The sequence below is a fragment of the Lutra lutra genome, chromosome 11, assembly GCF_902655055.1.
Source record: "Lutra lutra chromosome 11, mLutLut1.2, whole genome shotgun sequence".
Classification (NCBI taxonomy): domain Eukaryota; kingdom Metazoa; phylum Chordata; class Mammalia; order Carnivora; family Mustelidae; genus Lutra; species Lutra lutra.
The window spans coordinates 105,466,740-105,488,652 of record NC_062288.1 but is presented as its reverse complement, the minus strand read 5'-3'; the positions used below and the strand labels follow the sequence as shown (position 1 = coordinate 105,488,652).

At 44.0% G+C, this 21,913-nt stretch overlaps 1 protein-coding gene across 1 annotated transcript in view; it reads right to left on the bottom strand.

Moving 5' to 3' along the window:
• Positions 1 to 21,913, bottom strand: part of DPP6 (dipeptidyl peptidase like 6) — a 650,194-nt gene that overhangs the window by 257,145 nt on the left and 371,136 nt on the right.

Genomic DNA, 21,913 nt, shown 5'->3' with positions numbered 1-21,913 from the left:
CGGAACAGGACATTTTCTGAAGGACAGGGTCGCTGGTGGGGAGGCGGGCGCACAATGGGGAAGAAGAAATACTGTCTTTCTGAGTGAAGGCAGTGATGCGGAGCCCGTGTGGCCGTCTGGGCATCTCATGCAGTCACCCATCGCTGAAGGAACACGGTGCCGGCTGCATTAATTCAAAGGATATGATCATTGCTACCCTTTATTCTATTTCATGGAATTACATTCTTTTCTTTCTTATTCTGTTCTGCTGCTTGCTCTGGTTTTAATTCTCTTCTCCAGTTTAAGGTGGAAGCATAGATCTCTGGTTTGACTTTCCGTCCCTTCTAATAAAACTATCAAAGCTAAAAACTTCCCTCTGTGGATGGTGTTAGCTACATCTCACAAATTTTGATACGCCGAGTTACGTTATTCTTCAGGTCTAATTATTTCTAATTTCCCCCGCAATGTCTGCTTGGCCCAATGATTATTTAGAAATGTGCTGTTTAATTGGCAGGTATATAAAGTTGTCCTGGCCCTCTTATTTTTATAGATTTTTAATTCAAATTCACAGGGTCACAGAATACACTGTACATGATTTGAGTCTTTTAAAACTCATTCAGACATTTTTGTGGTCCATAATATGGCCTGTCCTTGTAAAGGTTCCATATGCCCATTTAATGTAATCATCGATATGGCTGCGGTCCCGTGTGTGCGCGCGTGTGTGTCTGTGTGTGTGTGTGTGTGTGTGTGGCCTGTTTCCACGTGTCTCTTCCACTTCTTTCCCTCTTTCTTATTTCTGGCTTCCGTTTTGCTGTCAGGTACTTTTCAGGAGCTTACTTTCCCTATTTTAGCTGTATTTCTTTGCATTTCTTCCAGTGCCTGCCCTACAGATCAGACCACAGATACTCGACTTTTCAGTCTGCAGTGACTTAATAATGTGCCACTTCTCATGAAATCCAGAAGTCTGTCAGGTTTTCAGTCCACCCCTCGTCCTGTGCTGCTACCGTTTCCACGTGGATTACATCTAGATACCTTCCGCCTTCCCCCAGGTGCCACACCTACTGTTGGTATCAGTGCATCACTGGTAAAGAGATTAAGAAGAAAAAGTCAAAAAGGAAAAAAAAAGTCTTTTGCATTTGTCCATGATTTGGCATTTCTGATGATGGTTTTTATGCTTCATCAAGGACCTGAGTTCATAACGGGCACTATCATTTTCCTAACCCCTTGAGAACTTGCTTTAGGTGTTTGGCTGTATGGACCTGCTGGTAATGGAGTCCTTGAACTTGGTTTTATCTGAAAATGTCTTGGTGAACCTTCATTTTTGAAGGATATTTTCTCTCCCTTTAAATTTTTAAAATTTAAAAAAAAATTTTAAAGTATTTAAAATTATTATTATTTTTATTATGTTCAGTTAGCCATTTAAGCAGGCTTCACACCCACCGTGCAGCCCGACACGGAGCTTGAACTCATGACCCTGAGATCAAGACCTGAGCTGGGATTAAGTCGGTCACGTAACTGACTGAGCCACCCAGGGGCCCCAAAGGGTATTTTCCCTTAATACAGATGTCTAGGTTGATAGTTTTTATTTTTTTTCTCTTGAAATTTCGTTTTACTTTCTTCCGGCCGCCATGTGGCTTCTAAGGAAAAGGCAGCTCTTAACTGAACCGTTATTAATTTCCCTGCGTGCTATTCCTCCACGTTTTTTCTTTTACTGTTTTCAAGACTGACTTGTGGTTTTTGATTTCCAACAGCTCAACTACAAACTACTTTTTTTGTTGTTTTTTAAAGATTTTTATGTATCTGTTAGAGACAGAGAGAGAGAAGGAGGGAGAACGAGTTGGGGGAGGGGCAGAGGGAGAAGCCGGCTCCCTGCTGAGCAGAGAGCCCGATGCGGGGCTCGATCCCAGGACCCTGAGATCATGACCTGAGCCGAAGGCAGAGGCTTAACGCCCCGAGCCCCCCAGGGCGCCCCATAAAGCACTTTCGATTGGGCTTCTTTGTGTTTACTCTGCGTGATGAGCCTCTTGTATCTGCAAATCTACGTCTTCATCAGATCTTTAGCTGTTCATTTGCCAAATATTTTTTCCTATTTATCAACTCCTCTCCCACTACTCCAATGGCACAGATACTGGGAAACTTGATATTATCTAAGTGTCTCTGGTGATCTGTTCATTAAAATTTTATTCACTTTGAATAACTTCTAATGATCTGTCATGAAAGTCACTTTGCCTCTCCTCTGCCATGATTATTTGACTGTGAGTGCCACCCAGTGCATTCTGACATTCCGGCATCAGTGTTCTCCTGTTGAGGATTTTCCATTTTGTTCTTTTTATGCTTGTGCTCTTCTGCGGAGACCCCTCATTTCCCTGCTGAGATCTGCATTCACTGGAAACATGCTCACGTGAATTCATTAAGCATAATTATAACATATATTTTAAGATCTATCAGTTCCAAAGTCTGTTTCCTTTTGGGGTCAGACTCAATTAATTTTCTTTTATGATGAAAGGGTGTTCCTTTTTTTTTTTTTTTTTTTTGGTTCTTTGCAAGTAGGGTAATTTTGCATTATATCCTAGAAATTATGGACATCAATTTCTGGACGCGCCGGGCTTTGTTAATATCCTCTAATGAGTGTGGTTTCCTGGGCTACACCAGGTACTTCTCTCTGCCGGGCGTGGGCCTCCAACTTCAGACAACAGTTTTACTCTGGATTCAGGTATTTTACCTGCAGCTGAACTCCCGTGATTCTCTTCCCAGCACATGTGGCTCATGGGTCACAGACACCACTGTGCCTCTGCTTTCCATCTTATTAATCTCTGTTCTACCCTGTCTCATTATTCCCTCTTCTTAACTTTTAAGTCTGACACTTAGCTTCTTAATTTCAGCATTTCTATTTTTCTAATATAATCACAACGGGTGCTATAAATTTTCTTAATTACGTCTTTATTGGAGTCCACAAGTTTTAATGGGCAGTTTTCTCATTATTGCTTTGTTCTATGCCTTCTTCGTCTCTGCCACGGTTTCTTCCTCAACCTAAGAGTTATTTAGAACTTCTAATTTGCAAGTGTGTGCAAAACATTCTCATCTTTTTGTTACTGACTTGTGATGCGCTATAATGCTGTAATCCTTTTAGGAAGCATTTCTCTTTTGCAGAACAGGCAAAGTAAGAGTCTAGGCCTTAAATTTCACGTGTAGACTTTCAGTGCCGTAATGCACGGTACCGGACATGAGCTCGCCCCCCGCCTGGCCCAGGGCAGGCTCTCTGTAGGGTCAGCTGCTCCTCTTGTCTCAGTAGAAGATTTGGGACCATCTTTTCTCTGCCTCCTTTTCATCTCTCGTCTTCATGACTCCATCCCTCGCCTGCACATACCCCCTTTGAAGGCTTCTCGAATCACCTCGTCCTCTTCGGCTTGCAGTGTTGTGCCCTGACCGCCACCACCTTCACCATGGACGCCTCCAGTAGCCTCCTCATGGGACCTGCTCCCTTGGCTCCTTGCTCCGAGCACAGGAGGACATGCCTCCTCTTAAACCCCGCCCCCCATATCCTTTGGCAGAGTCTGCTTTGGCTGAAGTCCTTAGCCTGAATGTTCAAGGCCCTTCACATTCTGGCCTGGGCTTCTCTTTCCGTTTTAACTTGCTGTCATCCCCGGTTAAGCATCTTAAACCGTGTCCTGCCCTCCATGCCTCCCGACGCCCACAGCCACTGCCTGACCAACGCCCTCGATGCCCTCCTCCAGTTCCTGCCAGGGGAGATCTGTCTGGGCTTAGCACAGAGGCACCTCCTTTGCCAAGATTTTCATGCCTCTGCCAGGCAGGGTGAGCCCCTCTCTGCTCCCTCCCCATCCCCCCCACTGTATGCTCATGCAGCCGCTGCTCCTTGTTGGCTGTTCGAACTCTGTCTCCTCCACGACGAGAGCCTGAAGCAAGGAAGAGGCCACGGCTTCCTGATCCTTCTACCTCCAAATCCCAGTGTAATGACGGGCAGGAAACCAGGCGCTCCAAATGCACAATGCGTTCCCCCAATGAACACCAGCCCGTGTCTGAGTCCCCAAATACGCAAGCCGCACGTGACCCAGTCTGCAGACCCGCTGCAGGAGAGAGGCCGCTTCGGGCCGACGAGGTCAAAGGAGGGAGGCAAGGGGAGGCTGGCTTCACAAATGACACCTTTTGTGCCTCCTGAGATGCTGGGATCGCTGCTTTCTCCCCTCGCTGCAGTGCGGTGAGAGGCCCCCAGAGAGGAGTGCGCGGTGTGGATGCCTGAGGACAGGCAGGGGAAACCGAAAGGCAGGCTTCACGGGGATTCTAAGAGACACCGGGGGTGAGGTCCTGGGGAGAAGATCTCCCAAAGAAAGCCTTGCATCACACCACCCGCTACTACTTATTTTTCGTATGTCGAGCACTCAGGAAGCTGCATTCAAAACATATCATGAATCTAACACAGAATCTAACAGAACACTGTTCTGTGTTACTTCGTTCTTCAAAGCTAAATGAGGAAAGAAGGAAAGAAACAGCCTTGGTGGCCAGCGCGAGGAAGATGATTGCTTTCCATTTTCTTTTTTTCTCCCAGACTGTGGTAGAAAAATATGTAGCAATGTCACACGTGATTTTTTCCAGCTCTTCCAAAAATAACATCCCAGTCATTTCCTCTGAGTATCATAGATCAGCTGACTTTATGGGACGCTTGCTTTTGCCTGACTAGTGCATTTTTTAGAAACCTTTAAAGCAAAGGTCTTTCCCATGATGAAAAAAATGTAAAATGTGTGGCTTTATGGTGCTATAGATGCCTTGTCAGTCGAGATATGTCGTTCTCATTGCCAGCTCGGACTTGTACGTGCTGGTTGGCCTTGAAGAGCATCCTTGATTCTGTAAGTCTCACAAAGAATTCCTTCAGGGGAATGGACTTTAATTTCAGAAACAGAGTGCACACAATAACCAGAGTCAATCTGACATTTCATCTTCTTTTACTTTTAAATAACTTCTATGAAAGGCTGTTCTGTCCTATTTATTGCTTATTTTATTCTCTTCTCAGATACAAATTGCTTGTATTCATGTAATCTGGCAACACAGAGCATGCAACGTGTTTCCCAAGAAAGTCATCATCCCCATCGTGGCCATAAAATATGAAAACTGATCTGTGATTCCTACACCCACGCTGTTGTCCAGAAATATCATTTCCCACTAAACAAAATCAGTACCGTGAACTGGCCACGTGCCCTGATGTAAGGACACGCTCAGTCACAGTCGCCGGTCGGACCGAGATTAGTGCATGTTGGCTGCGGTAAAGTTCCACATCAACCACAACACTGCGCTGTAAGACACGATTCCAAGCACATCAGTAATTCTATTAATGTTATAAGAAGTGAGGTTTTTATCTATAAGAGAAAACGGGTCCACATTTAAAATCATTACGTTCGGTTAAAAGTGAAAACCCTGTACAGTTAATCAGTGGCAGAAGTATCAGCATGGACTCACGTTTGCTCATTTTGTTGACCATGTGCTCATTTTGTCCACAGAAGGTGTCTAAATGATTATCTCGGATACTCAGATTTGGGTTTCTTTCTTTTTTTTTTTTTTAATTTCTTTTCAGCGTAACAGTATTCATTGTTTTTGCACCACACGCAGTGCTCCATGCAATCCGTGCCCTCCCCAATACCCACCACCTGGTTCCCCAATCTCCCACCGCCCCCCCCCCGCCCCTTCAAACCCTCAGGTTGTTTTTCAGAGTCCATAGTCTCTCATGGTTCACCTCCCCTTCCAGTTTCCCCCAACTCCCTTCTCCTCTCCATCTCCCCTTGTCCTCCATGCTATTTGTTATGCTCCACAAATAAGTGAAACCGTATGATAATTGACTCTCTCTGCTTGACTTATTTCACTCAGCATCATCTCTTCCAGTCCCGTCCATGTTGCTACAAAAGTTGGGGATTCATCCTGATGGAGGCATCATACTCCATAGTGTATATGGACCACATCTTCCTTATCCATTCGTCCGTTGAAGGGCATCTTGGTTCTTTCCAGTTTGGCGACCGTGGCCATTGCTGCTATAAACATTGGGGCACAGATGGCCCTTCTTTTCACCACATCTATATCTTTGGGGTAAATACCCAGTAGTGCAATGGCAGGGTCATAGGGAAGCTCTATTTTTAATTTCTTAAGGAATCTCCACAGTGTTCTCCAAAGTGGCTGCACCAGCTTGCATTCCCACCAACAGTGGAAGAGGGTTCCCCTTTCTCCACATCCTCTCCAACACACATTGTTTCCTGCCTTGTTAATTTTGGCCATTCTAACTGATGTAAGGTGGTATCTCAATGTGGCTTTGATTTGAATCTCCCTGATGGCTAATGACAATGAATGTTTTTCCACATGTCTGTTAGACATTTTTGTGTCTTCTTTAGAGAAGTGTCTGCTTATGTCCTCTGCCCATTTTTTTGACATGATTATCTGTTTTTTGAGTGTTGAGTTTGAGGAGTTCTTTATAAATCTTGGATATCAGCCCTTTGTACAACTTGAGAATTCACCGTTCTTAGAAAATTACAGCCATGTTTGTTGGAGAAGATAAGGTTGTTGAGGGTCTACTTTTGGAGATACATGTGTACTATTTGGGGAAAAAAGAAAATGATACAATTTATGTGTCAATATTTTCAGCTGGAAAAATTGATAGCAGGCACCCAAATGACAAAAGGGTTAAGATGATTGGTGCTTATATGGGCATTCACTGAACTGTCCTTTCTACTTTTCTGTAAGTTTAAAATTTTTCACAAAAAGGAAGCAGAAAATAAAACGGCAGAGCCCCTAATTCCGAGGAGCATACAATAAAGTGGGGCAGACTCCCACGCGGAAGGCCCCACGCGCAGCCCCTCACGACACATGGGTCAAGATGTGGAGATGCTGGGATCCGGGCAGATGCCTGTAGGCTTTGCAACCACGTAAGTTAACATGTGGGTTTCAGGCCAAAGGAGCCAAAGCATTCTAAAAAATTAAAAAAAATTAAGGTTCTATCCTTTTTTTTTCCTGGCTTATATCACAAAGATCGTGAGCAGGGTTGTCTGTGGCTGCAGTGGGTGCACAGATGGAAGACGGCAGGTTCTAAATTTGTGGGCTTCGAATCATGATCACAGATGACACTACAACATCCACTTTTACAACTTGGGTGATCACACAGACAAGTAGCTTCCAACACGTACTGATCCCAGCCTGCAAATGACTTGGAAAAGTAGCTGTAATTCAAAGACGATGTTTAGGGGATTTGAATTTCACTAGTTTTCATGATAAGATCTGAGATTGTCCAATTTTGTCTTTGATTAATGGACTGCCCAGATAGCTTTTAAAATCCTTTAAATTTTTCTGTTCTTCTTATGGGGAACAATTTTTATGTGCTTCAACAGAGTCATGTTTAGACTTTTAAACGGCTTAGTACACTGAAACCCTGCTCAAAAACAAAACACTTCTTTCTGTATTTATCACAGACGACCCTAGGCTTATGTGGGTAAGGGAAAAACAATTTATTTGTAGAATTTGGCTTTTTTTTTTTTCCAATTTTTTTTTTACCTGAATCTATCGTAAAAGGAAATATACAGATAAGGAGGCTTTGCAGGACAAAAAGATTTAGGTGGGTATGGAACAAGGAAAGGTCAGCTACAAAGTCCTGTGCTAAGGACACGTTTTTAAGGATATTTATATTTGTTTTATAAAAATACAAGACTCTTTGAAGGGCCATAAAGTGATTATATTATGATGGTTCTTTTATTTAGTCAAATTCTCTTAGAGCAAATCAATCACAAGTATTATCAAAAGCATCAAAAAGTCTTAAAAGACTGAAATGGGCAAAACGACCACTGAGTATCCTCTGGTAGAATATTATATATCATGTAGGGCGCCCCCCTGGGCTCTTTGCCTCTTTAGATGTCTACTACTACCACTGTTTTTGAGCTATTTTCGGACTGTAAGTTGGGGAGAACTGATAGCCGTGCAAAGAATTCTTGCCGGACAGCTGCAAATAATTCCTGCTTGCCGGAGATGCGTTTGGGTCCCTCTGCCACCCCATCTCCACAGAAAAAGCCAATTTTGCACCAAATTCACTCCAGGGTTTCTGATTGCCTACATGTATGTTGTCTTTAATTTTCCTCTTCATCTCTTCCTAGTTCTCTCAATTTCTGAAGTAAATGAAATCTCTGGCACATGTCTATTTTACATTATCTTAAAATCATGAGCCTCTTGACTTCTACTTTTAAAAAATTCTTCTTCAACTAAAGTTCAGCATATGTAAGATACGTGCAAAATTCCACAGGTAAGCTATGAAAAAATCACTAAACTGTGTAAAAGGTGATGTTGGCTACCAGTTTGTCTAGAAATGAAGCCACATGAGGTTAAACGTGCTGTTTTTTAGGCCACCAAATTTTATCAAAATCAGTTCTTCCTCAAAATTTCTGAACCATTAGCGGATTCTGTAATTCATTGGTCAGTGACAGATGTTACCTGTGTCGTTCCAATACCGGAGCTTAGTAAATCAGTAACTCGCCACAAAGCTGTATCACATGATCATTGGGCTTTGATTTTAATCAAAACGCTAAGAGCTGAGTCAATGCTGAACTAGGGACACACGTCATCAACGGGGGCGGGGGGGGGGGTGGTCTACGAAGTCACTGTTTTCCAGTACAAATACAGAAGACAGACTTTTTTGAATGACCTGATTGTCAGCAGGCATTATGCGAGGGCAGAAGATTACTGTGGAAAGTAGACTCAGTTTTTAGTGTCAATATTACTCCCTCTAATGATTATGCTGGTACAAATTAGCAAATGATCTACCTGAAGTGTGACCACCTTACTTTATTTATGCTTCCATGAGAAAAATCACCTTCTGCTGACAAAGACTCATGAGTGGGCAGAGCAAGAGAAATTTGACAGGGATGTTCCTTCAAGAAAAACTTGGATAAAAAGTGCCAGTGGTGGTCTACAGACCTTTGGGAAAAGTGCAGTCTGGGAGTCTGGGAACCCGGCTTCTCTTTCAGGCTCTACCATGGAGTGGATATGCCAGAGATGGCAGTGAAATTTGGAAAACCCTGTCCTCACAGGACCAGAACATGCTGTCCTCCTCTCCTTTTTCATACCTGCTAGCAGGGATGCTTTATGATGGCTGGAGCTATAGCATCCATATTGGACCCTTGTGTAAGCGTGAAGATGAAACAGAAAAGCAAATTAGAGCAGAGGTCCTACCTCCTGACCCCGATGTGAAGGAGAAATAATGTGGACAAGTAGATTTCTATCCTCTTTAAACCAGTATTACTTCCATTTTCCTCTTGCTCAGAGATGACTCTAATCTGAATAAAGAGAGACTAACAATCACAGTCTGACTCTGGATTTGGAGTCGGGAGAATCAGGTTTGACCCCGTTGCACTGCTCTGCGGGGTCACGTTACTTTATCTCTCAGTCTTTCATTTTGCATAATAAAGCCCCTCATTTTCACTGTCCCAGAAGGGACACTGTGCTGGTCAAGTGGGACCAGCCACAAGTGGGCAAAGACAGAAGAGCAGGGCTCCGGCCGGCAGCGCTCAGGTCTCTGTTGCGGAGAGTGGGTGTGGCTTCGTACCGAACACGTGCCTATGATTTTATTTGTGAAGGAACGAAATGTTATGACCATATTCTAGAATTTTCAGTGTGGTCTGTGAAAAGCTCGACTCTGCGCACCTCTCACCTCTCTGACTTACAGCAAGGGAAAAACCCCAAACGCAGACAGCACGCAGGCTGATTCGACATGGAAGGGAGGAAATCATGACAGGAAGCAGTTCTGTTTGTCGGGGTGCAGGGATCAGAGGTGCTCTCCGCTCTCCCAGGAAAAGTCAGCAGGAGCACTGGGAAGGACTCCCTCCTCCTTCAGACGGGCTCCTTCACGTCCGTCAGGCCTCCAAGGGCCTGATTTTACCGTGGACGCCAGTGGGCTGTCGTTTTCAGAGATCTGGCGTGAGTGACAACCGCGAGGGGTCCAAAGCGGATCCCTCCCTGAGGCGCAGGACTGCCTGGGTCCACCTCCTTGGGTAGGACGTGAAGCCCGGTGTGATGGGGGGGGGGGGTTGTCCCTGCCAAGGAGAAAACCCCCCTTCACGCTCCCACTGGCCAGGCTGCTCCTCCCGGTGAGACGGTCTGGTCAATCAGACGGCCAGAACGGGTGGGTCTCCAAGCCGGGGGACGACTGGGCGGTGACTGCGCCCAGGGAGGGAGTGCCAGCCACATGCCGTCCTCCGCATCTTGTGATGACAATTTCACGGTGAAGCGAGGACCCCTCTTCTGGCAGGTCATTAACTTGAAGTGTACTCGGAGATCCCCACTTTCCTACTGGATGAACTTAGGCTGCTCGACTTTTCTCTCAATATTGCCAGCCATCAAAAATGGGGATGTGAATGACACCTCGCTTACAGGACATCAGAACCATGTCCAGGTCAGCAGCAAGTAATGCTAAGTACTAAGTGCTACTGACACGATTCGCAGAAAATATCCAGCATCTGGGTAACGGACGTCTTCCTAAGAAAAGTCACAGGAGCTCCAAGGAATGCTTCGCCCACGGAACCTGAGAAAACTACCCTGAAGATCAAGGATTGCTACGGTCTCACATATTCCTAATAAAACTGTGTCATTACCATCTAACTGAAATGTGTGCTTTACTAATCACCCCACAGCAAACGACATCACCTCAATATATGAACCCCATTTATTCCCCAATCGAGCACAGCCCAGGTGGTATCGCTAAAAAATAAGGCAAATTTCGGTATTTACCCAAAATTTTTAAAATTAAAAATCTTGACATAGTCTCACAGATATAAGTTTCTAAAGTGTTTGAGACAAGAGGATAAATAAACCTGAATCGTCAGGACTGCAAACCTGACAACTATACTCCACATATGCTGCTGATAAAGACAGTAATTTAAGAAAGCAACAAATCAAGTCTTTCAAAAAAGGACAAATTGATCCGTACTGTAATTCTAGAAACACATACAATAGGGCTCAGCTCATCGTTAGATGATGTTATTGTCGTTATCCGCAAAATCGATGAATGGTGCTTCTGGTCTCCCAGGGTGAGATACTGTCTTTATGAGTGAGCTAGCGTCCGTTTCGGTGGCTTTGGTCAGTAGTGAGTTCTGTCCTGTCAGCTGACTGGGGAGGTCCAGCTCAGTTTAAACCACCGGTCGAGCTGATAAAGGTCATCACTGCATCTCATTCCTTAGAGCTGCCTTTCTGAGTAGCGGAGGTACGGATGGGGTAAATGATGTTGAAAATTATAACTCGCAGTGGAATATGTATTTATTCTATTAGGGAATGGATTTTTTTTTTAATGCCCAAGTTCCCTCGCTTTCCTTCTCCCCGGTTTAGTTTGCATTTGCCTTCAGTCCAGGCGGCGGCTGCGATTCACACGCATCCTCTGCTGTCTGTTAACAGGGATGGTACGACGATCGGCGAGGTTCGCACAAACAGGCTCTCCTCTGTCCTTCCAACACCATGGAACTACAAAGGAACAGTTCCTCCCCAAACAATATTGTGACACTTGGTTTATTCTACAGAGTAGAGTCATGTCAACTAGATCCACATTAGCAGCTCTCATGTGACCTTGAACACACTAAAAAAAACCCCTAACCTGTGCGAAGAACCTGATTCTATGAACAAACTGTCCTGGGTTTGCTCATCCAATTCGATCTACTAACAAACTACTTTCAAAGCACCCTCTGGGCCAGACACCGCAGGCGCTGGGAACCTCTTGCCACGGGCTCAGCCCTGCCCCAGCGGTCGGGTGGGAGACGCCTCCCTCCAGACTCCAGAAACACGGTACAGTGACTGTAGGAGTGGGACATGATTTAGTTCCCTCTCCCTTTAACGGAACCACACTATGATTCTAGCTGAAATCATCGAATAGCTCATGGCTGGGTGGGCAGGATGCCTCCCACATGCTTGCCCAGCTCGGGGAGCTAAGGCAAACGCGATCGCCTGGGTCCCAACTCAACATGTGCTCCGTGAGCCCTGGGTTCACGGTTTTCTTTCCATGATGCCTGCCTCCTGGGCCATCACTCCTTGAGGGGAAAGACCATGTTAACCGACGTTTTGATGGTGTTTTCATACAACCAACACACCGTAAATATTTCAAAAGAGAAAGAGATAAAATTGTGATAGAGAACGGTCTGGGGTGTGTGAGTCAAACCGGAAATCGGGTGTGACATTCTGGTGCCGTGGAACAGCCGAAGACAGAGAGTCACACCCAAAACGCCAAAGCACTAGAATAAATGACACCAAAGGGACATCAGAGCCCCGTGTCCTCTTAGCAGGGTCACCCATCACTGTCCAGAGAGAAGAGCAAACTTTGCAGGTCTGACAGTTGGATGTCGGCCGATGTTTCTATTCTGTTCTGTTCTCCACTTAACTATGAGCAGATCAAAGTCTCAGTTTTATTTTTATTTTTGCATTTCACGCATCTCCCAGTCCTCACAGTGCCCCCGGCCGCAATCATCGCTCCATGTGCTACACCCAAGCCCAGGATCCTCACAAGTGGATAAATGACCGCCCCCCGCCCCGACGTGCCAGCTGGATCTCCTCCCGCTCGGGCTCAGCCCCGTGTTCACGCCTCAGCCGGGTGGTGCCCGGAAGCGCGTTTCCCTGCCCCGGGTTCCGGAGCGCCCTTCTCCCAGGAGACCACTAAGGCCTCTCTGGCTGCGGCCCTAACTCATTTTCCTCCTTTAAGCCGCAGTTCCCCGAGTGCCCTCCCAGGCTGGGGAGCCCCGTGTCATCTCAGCTCTCCTGCTCCCGCGTCCTGGAATGTGTGCGTGTCTCTGTCTGACACGAGGAGCAGCCGAGCCCCGCGGGAGCTGAAGAAGTAGGTTTGGCTACTGGGAAAAGCAGGAGAGCCCCCTTTTAAGAAATCAGACGACAATCTAGTGAAGTCAAATGAAACAGAACTGGTGCCACTAGAGAGATCAGGAGACAACCCCTCCCCCGGCCCCCCGACTGTGTCCCAAGTTCACTGGAATCTCAAGAGGCTGAATCCGGAGAGGACAGAAAATGGAGCAGTGAGCAGGCCTGGTGGGCGCCTCGGACCACGCCGGTACCCTGGCTGGGCTCCGGCCACGGCGCTGGGAGGGTGGGGGAGACGGGCTCTGGGTACCCCGGGACCCGAAGAAGCGGTGCCCGCTGTTCCCCGTGCTCGCTTATGTACTCTCCCAGTAAAGAAACTAGGGGCACCTGGGTGGCTCAGTGGGTTAAGCCGCTGCCTTCGGCTCAGGTCATGATCCCAGGTCCTGGGTTCAAGCCCCACATCGGCTTTCTGCTCAGCGGGGAGCCTACTTCCTCCTCTCTCTCTGCCTGCCTCTCTGCCTACTTGTGATTTCTCTCTGTCAAATAAATAAATAAAATCTTAAAAAAAAAAAAAAAACTCAAACACCAAGAGAGCAGCTGCCTGTTCGCGGCGAAGGAAGAACACCTGACCCGCCGGCCGCCCCACTGCATGGCCCCTCCCTCCCTGGGGACCAGGACAGCAGAGCAGAGAAAGGACGACAAGGCGGTGCTGCTCCTTGAGGAAGCGGAACAGACCTTCTGGTCACCCAGCATTCCAGGTGGTGACGGCCAGCCTCTCCAAGGGCCACCCAGAGTCCCTGCCCCCCATAAACCTTAGGTCAGACCGTTCCCAGGAGGCTGGAAACTAGATAATTTCTGCAGCCACTTTTGCACAATGTAGTAAACACTAACCCACAGAAGCAACCGTAATTGAATTGGAGAAAGAGATGCATGTACCCTTTGTTCTTTAGGACACGAAGCGGTTTTTTCTTTAGGGTTAACTTCCTGGGTGGGGGCATCACATGGCAGGGAAACAACATTGTCTCTTTGGTCCCTCCAGTATTTGGAGCAACTTCTGGAAGTATTAAGAATTCCCGAGAAACCTACGATGATTCCTCAGGACAGGAAACACTGGATACCACATGATCTTGGGTCCCACCTCGGGACATGTTCCCAGGAAGAGGGAGAACAGGACTCATACGTATTTGTACACTGGTGTTCACTGGAGCAACCCAAGCTTCTGCTGACAGAGGGACGCGTCACCTAAGTATCACACACACGGACACGTACACTGAAATATTATTCAACTTTTAAAAGGAAAGGAATCCTGACACCTGCTACAACATGGGTGAACTTTGAGGACATTATGTAAGTGAAATAAAATACACCAGAGGCAAAGGAAAAAATATCACATGGTTCTGATTACTAGTCAAATAATGGTTGAAATCACAGAGAGAGAATCAAAGGGTGCGTGCCAGGCGCTGAGGGAGGGGGACAGGGATCGGGGTTTCATGGGGACAGCGTTTTAGTTTTGCAAGATGCAGACATTTTGGAGTTGGAGGTGATGGTTGCGGAACCTAATGTGCTTAATGCTACTGCACTGTACACTGAAGAAAGATGAAGATGGTAAATTTTGTATTATACATATTTTACAATCGCAAAACAAATTCCTGGACCAGAAACATAGGTTTGATGGGAAACCTACGGGAAAAAGAGAGGGTCTGAGAATGTGTATAACTATAGAATTAACCTCTTCTTACCTTTGTTTGGGCCCAAGCTCATGACTTTGGAGATCACGAGACAAAAACAAAACAAAACAAAAAGAAAAGCATAAAAGAAATGACACTCATTTAAGAAAGACCTGTGGGTTCCGGTAACTGTTTATTTCATCTCTATGCCATGTCTCTCCAGCACGCTATTCTGAATCATGGCTGGGAGGCACGTGCCCCGGCCAGTCACTTGCTCCTGGATGACTGTAAGGTATAGACCAGAAGGAAACCGTCCCTACACAGAGCTCTGTGGGTGTGGTGCCAAGCTGGGCCCAGGTACCATGGAGAACGGGTGCTGGAATTAGTGCAGGGTTTGTGTTGTAGGAAATCCTCCCCATGGCTTGCAGATCCCCATCATCAGTGGGTGACCAGAGCTGGAGGGGAGGCGCCCTCAAGTCCTCGTTCACTCCCAGAGCTTCCAGCCTGCTTCAGCTCATACTTACACTTCCCATGAAGGGGAACAGGGTAAGAAATCCATTCAGCTGATACCTTTTTTTGTTGAAACATCTGTCCCACATCACACCGATAAAATACTAATTGAGTCCCTTAAAAAACAAAACAAAACAAAACAGGAAAATTCCCCAAGCTCAACTCTACTTCTAAGGACAGTTCACCTACTTTGATGGCATTCTGGTAGAGTCCCCTTCCACCCCACTGGACTGGCTAGATAGGGCAGTGTGGACTCTCACAGCTGGGGTTCTGGGTGAATCATGAATCATTAACAAAGAACAGTAGAGGGAAATTAACAAAAGTTCAACTGCACGAAGAGAAGATAGAAAATCATTCTGTTTACGGCACAAATGGCTGGAGAGGAAACAAAGAACTTCTAGAACGGAATGGATTAGGACCTTCAAGAGAAGGAAGAAGACAGTGGTGAATGAACTAGTGGGGTCAATACTGGTTACAACGCTGGAAGGATACTTGAAAACGTTTTTAATAAACACATTGTAATTCTGAGTTCACTGTTTGCATACAGTCGCCTCCAAGCTGCAAAACATAGGGGGGTCACTCCTGTTACAACATGTAATGGATTCATCGTGTGGTCTGTGGTCTCACACAACCGGCCCTGAGGTCTGTCTCCTGGTGCAGAATTGAGGACTGACATCTCAAAGCCGGTGGTTGACGGTGCCCTCACGAACTCCATCCATCAACGCAGAGACTCTTCAGCCAACCGTCTGTAACCACCAAGTCATTCTTTCTCAAGAACGTGTCATTGTAAAAGACGATCTCACTCTCTTCCCATCACGCCCACTTTCTGTTTTTTAAGGTGTAATGTGAGGTAATTCACTTGTAGGGCAGTGACTGGGCACTGAAAGTCTGATAGCGTTCTATCTGTAGAAAGAACTATCCGTTGTCTCCACAAACATGTTCCTCTGCCACACACAGGAATAACTCATTGCAATGGAATGAGGACTAAGCTCTTACTTTTAGCTTCTCATTGTCTTTTCTTCACCTGGGAGTCAGGAACTTCACATTGCAAAGCTTTGGTAATGTGGCAGTCTGCCTGAAAGCTACCAAGTGTGAAGGAAAAATTACTATTAGAAATATCAGTGATTCTATTATGAAAAATAACATCCTTTAAAGTACTTTAGGTAACATTTTACATAGAAGTATGTGGAAACATTCTGGTTCACCAGGAAGGGAGAAAAAATAGCCATTTCTGTGAAAGGATTAGCTGACAGCCAACACTGATTTCACAATGCTATTATAAAGAATTAGTCTCACAGACTTAAAGCTTTTCCCATTAACTGGGCAATCAGAGTTAAAACACAATTATGTTTAAAAGTTTATACAGTTTAGAAGAAAAAGGTATAATGTTTAGGAACTAGGTGCAATGACTGTAGAAGAAAACCCAGCTTTCTGTCAATATCTCGACTTTTAACTCTTCTCATCAGTCACTGGACCAATGGGGTAAGCGGATTCCAGTTTCCTGGAGAGTCATGGAAATGACTGTGTGACACTTCGTGGCAAACGTTTGTCTAGCATACCTCTAGAGGATTGTGTTGTATCAATAATTTAAAGGTTTGACAAATTCCAGAAGGATTACCTACAGCATGAGGAAAACACTACCAACTCATGTTCGAATACATCAATTTCATTTGAAAATATAAAAGCCAAAGTCGAAGTTAAGAATTTGGTCAAAACTGACCCTGGTGATCAGTATAATGATTTCCCTTTTGCCCAGTATCTCAGCATCTCCCTCATTGCCTACATGTCCTTATAGACCATGTGCAATGGTTCTGTGATTCCCTTGACAAGTCCATTTATGTGGGTTAGAAAGAGTGTACTTGACTTCTGCACAAAATAGTAATAATGCAGACGTGGGGCTCCTTCACATGCTCTGAGGTCTCAAACACAGTATGGCCTTTTTGCTCTACCACCAGAGCCAGACATGTGTTCAAACTGGCTTTGGGCCTGACTAAATGTGTGACTTTGAATAAGTTACTAGATCAGTGACAATAATATTTCCTTCTCCATTGGGCTATCATAATTAAAAGAGACAATGCATGCTACATATGTGATGCCAGTGCCTTAAATATGATCATTTTTAGTTTGCTGGCATATGTTTACTTGAGGCTGAGCTCAGGAAACCCACCTTGAGTAGCTAGGGGGTCCTCCATTTTTCCCTTAGCCTTCTCCCACCGCTCTTTCCTCGCTGGGGTTTCCACTTAGGAGTGGAATTGCTGGGGAAGCGGTATCTCAGTGTTTCCTTGTCTGGGAAGCTACCAAACTGGTTTCCAAAGTGGCTGCGCCATTTTACATTCCAGCCCGTGACAGAGGGCTCTGACTTCTCTGCATTCTCACCAACACTCGCCATGATCTGACTTTCCAATTCCAGCCCACCTAGCGGGGGTGGGCTGGTATGTCACTGTCCCTCCAGTGTGCGGGGGCGGGCCGGTATGTCACTGTCCCTCCAGTGTGCATTCCCCTGATGACATCTTGTCATGTGTTCATTAGCTGCCTGTGGATCTTCCTCAGAGAAATGTCTGCTGATAACCCTTGCCCATTTGCAAATGGGGCTGTCTTTTTGGTACTGAATTTTAAGGGTTCTTATATATTCTGGAAACAAGTGCCTTATCAAATACATGAATTGAGACTATTTTCTCCCATTCGATGGGGTGCCTTTTCAACTTCTTGATGGCATCCTTTGAAGCACAAAAGCTTTTAAGTTTGATGAAATCCAATTTGTCTATTTTTCTTTTTTTGTCGCTCATGCATATTTAAGAACTCTTAGCCAAATCCAATATCATGAAAATCTACCCCACTGTTTTCTTCTGAGTCAAATAGTTTGAGCTTACATTTAGATCTTAGATCCATTTTGAGATAATTTTTGTATGTAGTAGGAGGTAAGTGTCCAACCTTGTTCTTTGGCACATGACTATCATTTGTTAAAAAGATATTAGCACTCATTTTTATGCTGCTTTACCACATTTTAAGCAATTTTACTTGTGCAATTTTACCCTGTAACAGACAACTGACAGTATCACCTCCCTCTAAGGTTGACAGGCTTGAAAAGTATAATTACTGACTTTTCCTTCAAGCCTTCCACCCTGCTCTATTCCCTAGATCCTGTGGGCCTGAACCCTAGCACAAATTAGGGCAGAAGGGTGATACACTATTGTTAGGTTTGACCCTTTTCCTCCTAGACACACAACTAAATCTCTCAGCCTTTTTGGCAGTTAGATGGGGTCCTGTGACTCCCTCCAAACCAATGACAAATGCCATTGCGGGCCAGTAGAAGAGATGTAAGTCTCTTTCAGGGCCAGCTCTAAAACCTCCTGTGAGAAACTCTCCATTCTTTTTCTGGCTCTGTTACAAGACACAGAGTATCTGGCAGAGGAGACTGAGTTCTCAATCCCTGGAGAACCACACGGAGCAACCCTTAGGGTCAGCCCCATCCACATTAACTGCAATATGAGGAAGAAATAGAACTATCCAAACTGTCCAAGTGCCTAGGCAGAAATCTCTGACAATTGGGGTATGACAGATATAGCTGGGTTCCTGAAATAGGAGCCAGGAAATTCACAAAAGGGGTGATTGTGGAGAAATGTCCCAAACTGGGAAGAAGAGGTCGAGATGGTTTTCATAGGTCTGAGTCCCTGGCAGCCCTGGGAAGAGACAAATGAGCCCTTACTCTACATGAGTAGCAGCTCGGACAGGTTGGCTGTCCTTCACTTACAAAGTTAATAAATATCAGAAGAGTGGCTAGAAACTCTCTTCTCAGATTTCTAACCTGAGGCTCTTTCAATTAAAATGAATAAGGAAGGGAGATAATCACTACATTCTCTAAGATTTTAAGAACTGTCAAAAAAAAAAAAAGAAATTGATTCTAGGTTGTCTCGAAAAAAATAATTAGACCCATGGATAGAAAATTCTAGGGATAAATTATAGAGTAATATTATAAAGAACTACCTAACAACCACTGCTAGCTTCTTCAGTGAGAGTACTGAACTATACAGAGTAAACATGTTCCGACACTGATTTCTTGAGCATATCGACCAGGGGTTGCAGAGAGATTTCTTTATTGGATGGGTTGTTGATGACATGACATCAAACCCTCTTCTGGTCCTGCTTCTGCTTGCTGTCCCCACACACAGTTCACTAATGTCCAGAACAGAGTCTTAGTTCGGAAGGTCTAAAGATCCCTGCTAGTATATGCTCATAACTTCCCTTAAGATCTGACTTAAGTGCCTCCTCTACAAAGGCTTTGAAGACTAATACGTCTCTGTATGTGACATATTCACTTTGAATCCAAATATGTCATTTTTTCTGAAACTTTTAATTTGATTATAATTTCTAAATATTCTCCAGTCGCACCATGTATCACTTTTAAAAAACTTCCCCATCATTTCGTAAGTACCAAGGGCTTTTTCAATCTCTCCACCTAAATCATTTTTTATTACAAAGGACGTGCAGTTGGTACTTAATATACTGAATGGTCATCAAAGAAAAAATATGCCTTAGGAGATTAGATAATGTATTTTGTTCACTTGAAAGCCAATTTCTGTATCTGCTAGAGACTTTGGCAAATCCAAAGTAGCCAGGCCTAGAAAAGTATACTATAAAATTTCCAGGCTGTTAGAGGAATCCAGAGAAATCCTCCCATCTCTCTATCAATTACTATTAGGAAGGGAAAATGTATGAGTACATATTAATTATAATTGAAAGTTCAGAAAGAAATGTTTGATAATGCTTCTCCATGATCATCCTATGACCATAATAAGAAGCTTCGAGGAAAGGAGTTGGGGACAGCACCTTACTTCTTCTTTCCTACACACATATCTTAATTTCAAGAAATACTTTTCTCTTTCAGGCACTATGGGTCATTGTCTGCCAAACACATTTAGCATTCTATACTGAAAATAATGAAAGAGAAATTGTCTGCAAATAGGTTATTTGGAGGAATTTAGCTAAGTACTGAGTATCATGTTACTCCAATATATTAAATAAGAAAACAAGACAGCATGCATTTTATTATTCAAAGGATAGTCCCTCTCAAAATATTAGTCACTTCTGCACTGCAGAGTGATTGTGTTAATGTGATTCTTTTTCAGATAATTGTACGGCTGAGCACTAAAAATGTCAGAAATATGGGTTTCAATCTTCTCAACCCTCACCCCACAGAAACACACTGCTCCTAGGAGCACAGAAAATTGTGAACATTGTAAGTCTTCTCTGAAAATTCCTGAAAACATTAACAGAGAACAAGTATCCTTTTGATTATCATCCAATATCACATGTGTCAGAGTTGAGAAACAGGTCATTTTGAACAAAAGAGAGAAAAGAACTACATGTAAAATCCTATGGAAGAAAAAGCCACTTCCAGAATGGCAGAGAGAAGACCTCTGAAAATCTGCTCCTTCATAAATGCAATGAGATTGTAAAAATTGTGGAAACTTTTGCAATTAACCAATGGCTCCCAACAATCTGAAGTCCATTTACTCAAGAAAAACACATCAATCTGGGTCAGAATTGTGGCCTTTTAAACTTGCCCTATTCTCCTCTTCCTCCCACCAGTTCCCTGGTAGTCTTGAAAACCAACAACCTCACAATCGTGACAACTATTAAAATGATCAGCTTAGAAGATACTGGAGAAGGAACATCTTCATGGCTCTCCAAAAGCTCCATTCCTAGAGGACTGCCGTTATTTCACCTGAATGGAAGTTTACTGAAAACCTGAACTCACAGAGTTTTTCTTTATTTGTTCTGACTCAGAGCTTGCTCACTGCAAAAGCCTTTTCCCTGGGGCACTTGTCAAAAACAATCAGTGACAATTGTTTAAAATAGCAGCTGCCCAAGGTGATGATAACAGTTGGGGAAAATGAGAAGTTGACTAAAATCCTTAAAAGGAAAAGCTATGCAATGAGATCTCCATGAGGACTTTGAAAAATCTGAACATACTGCTGGGAATCTAGAAGGCTATTTTCATGTGCGGAGCTGTATCCATGCCTAGGAAATATGTAAGGATGCCTTAATCTTTCAACTCTGGCTGACCTTGTGACTCTGATAAAGTAGGAAATGAAGACTATGGCAGGGCTGTAAACTCCTTGATTGAGTATTGAAGTTTTTCCCTTATGTATGCATGCAGTGCTTGTTGGGAAAACCTGGGAGATTTACTAGTTTGATATATTTAAAGAAATCTCTGTCCAATCATTATTTGACCTTTAAGCTAACATAGCATAGACTTCAGTGGCCACATATGAAAAAATACAGACTTTAATGAATTAGTTCAGGAAAGCCATTAACAACAACAAGAAAAAAATAACAAGACCTGTGGAGAATGGCAATTTGGTTTTGTGTTGCCCTATTGTATTATTTAAAATATCCAGTATTTAACAAACATCTTGAGACGTACAAAGAAACAATACAATATGTTCTACACACAGGAAAGAAGAAGAGTCAATAACTAAGGCACTGGACATATTAGGGAAGAAATAACCCTTTAAGTTAGTTATTATAGATATGTTTAAAGAACCAAAGGAAACCACGTCTAAAGATCTAAAAAGAATGAGAACTATGTCTCACCAAATAGAAAATATCATTAAAGAGAAATTATTTTAAATGAACCAGATAAAAATTCTAGAGTTAAAAAGTACAATAACTGAAATGAAAAAAATCACTGAAGAAATGAAAAATAATTATTAGATTTGGCAGAAGAGAGAACATGGTGAACATGATAATTGAGGGTCTACAGTAATAGGAACAGAAAGAGAAAGGATTGAAGAATAATGAACAGTTACAGAGGCCTGTGGGACATCATCAAGTGTATCAATATACACAGAATGGGAGTCTAAAAGGAGAAGAGAGAGAGGAAAGGCAGGAATCATATTTGAAGAGATAATAGCAAAAAATAGAAGACAAGA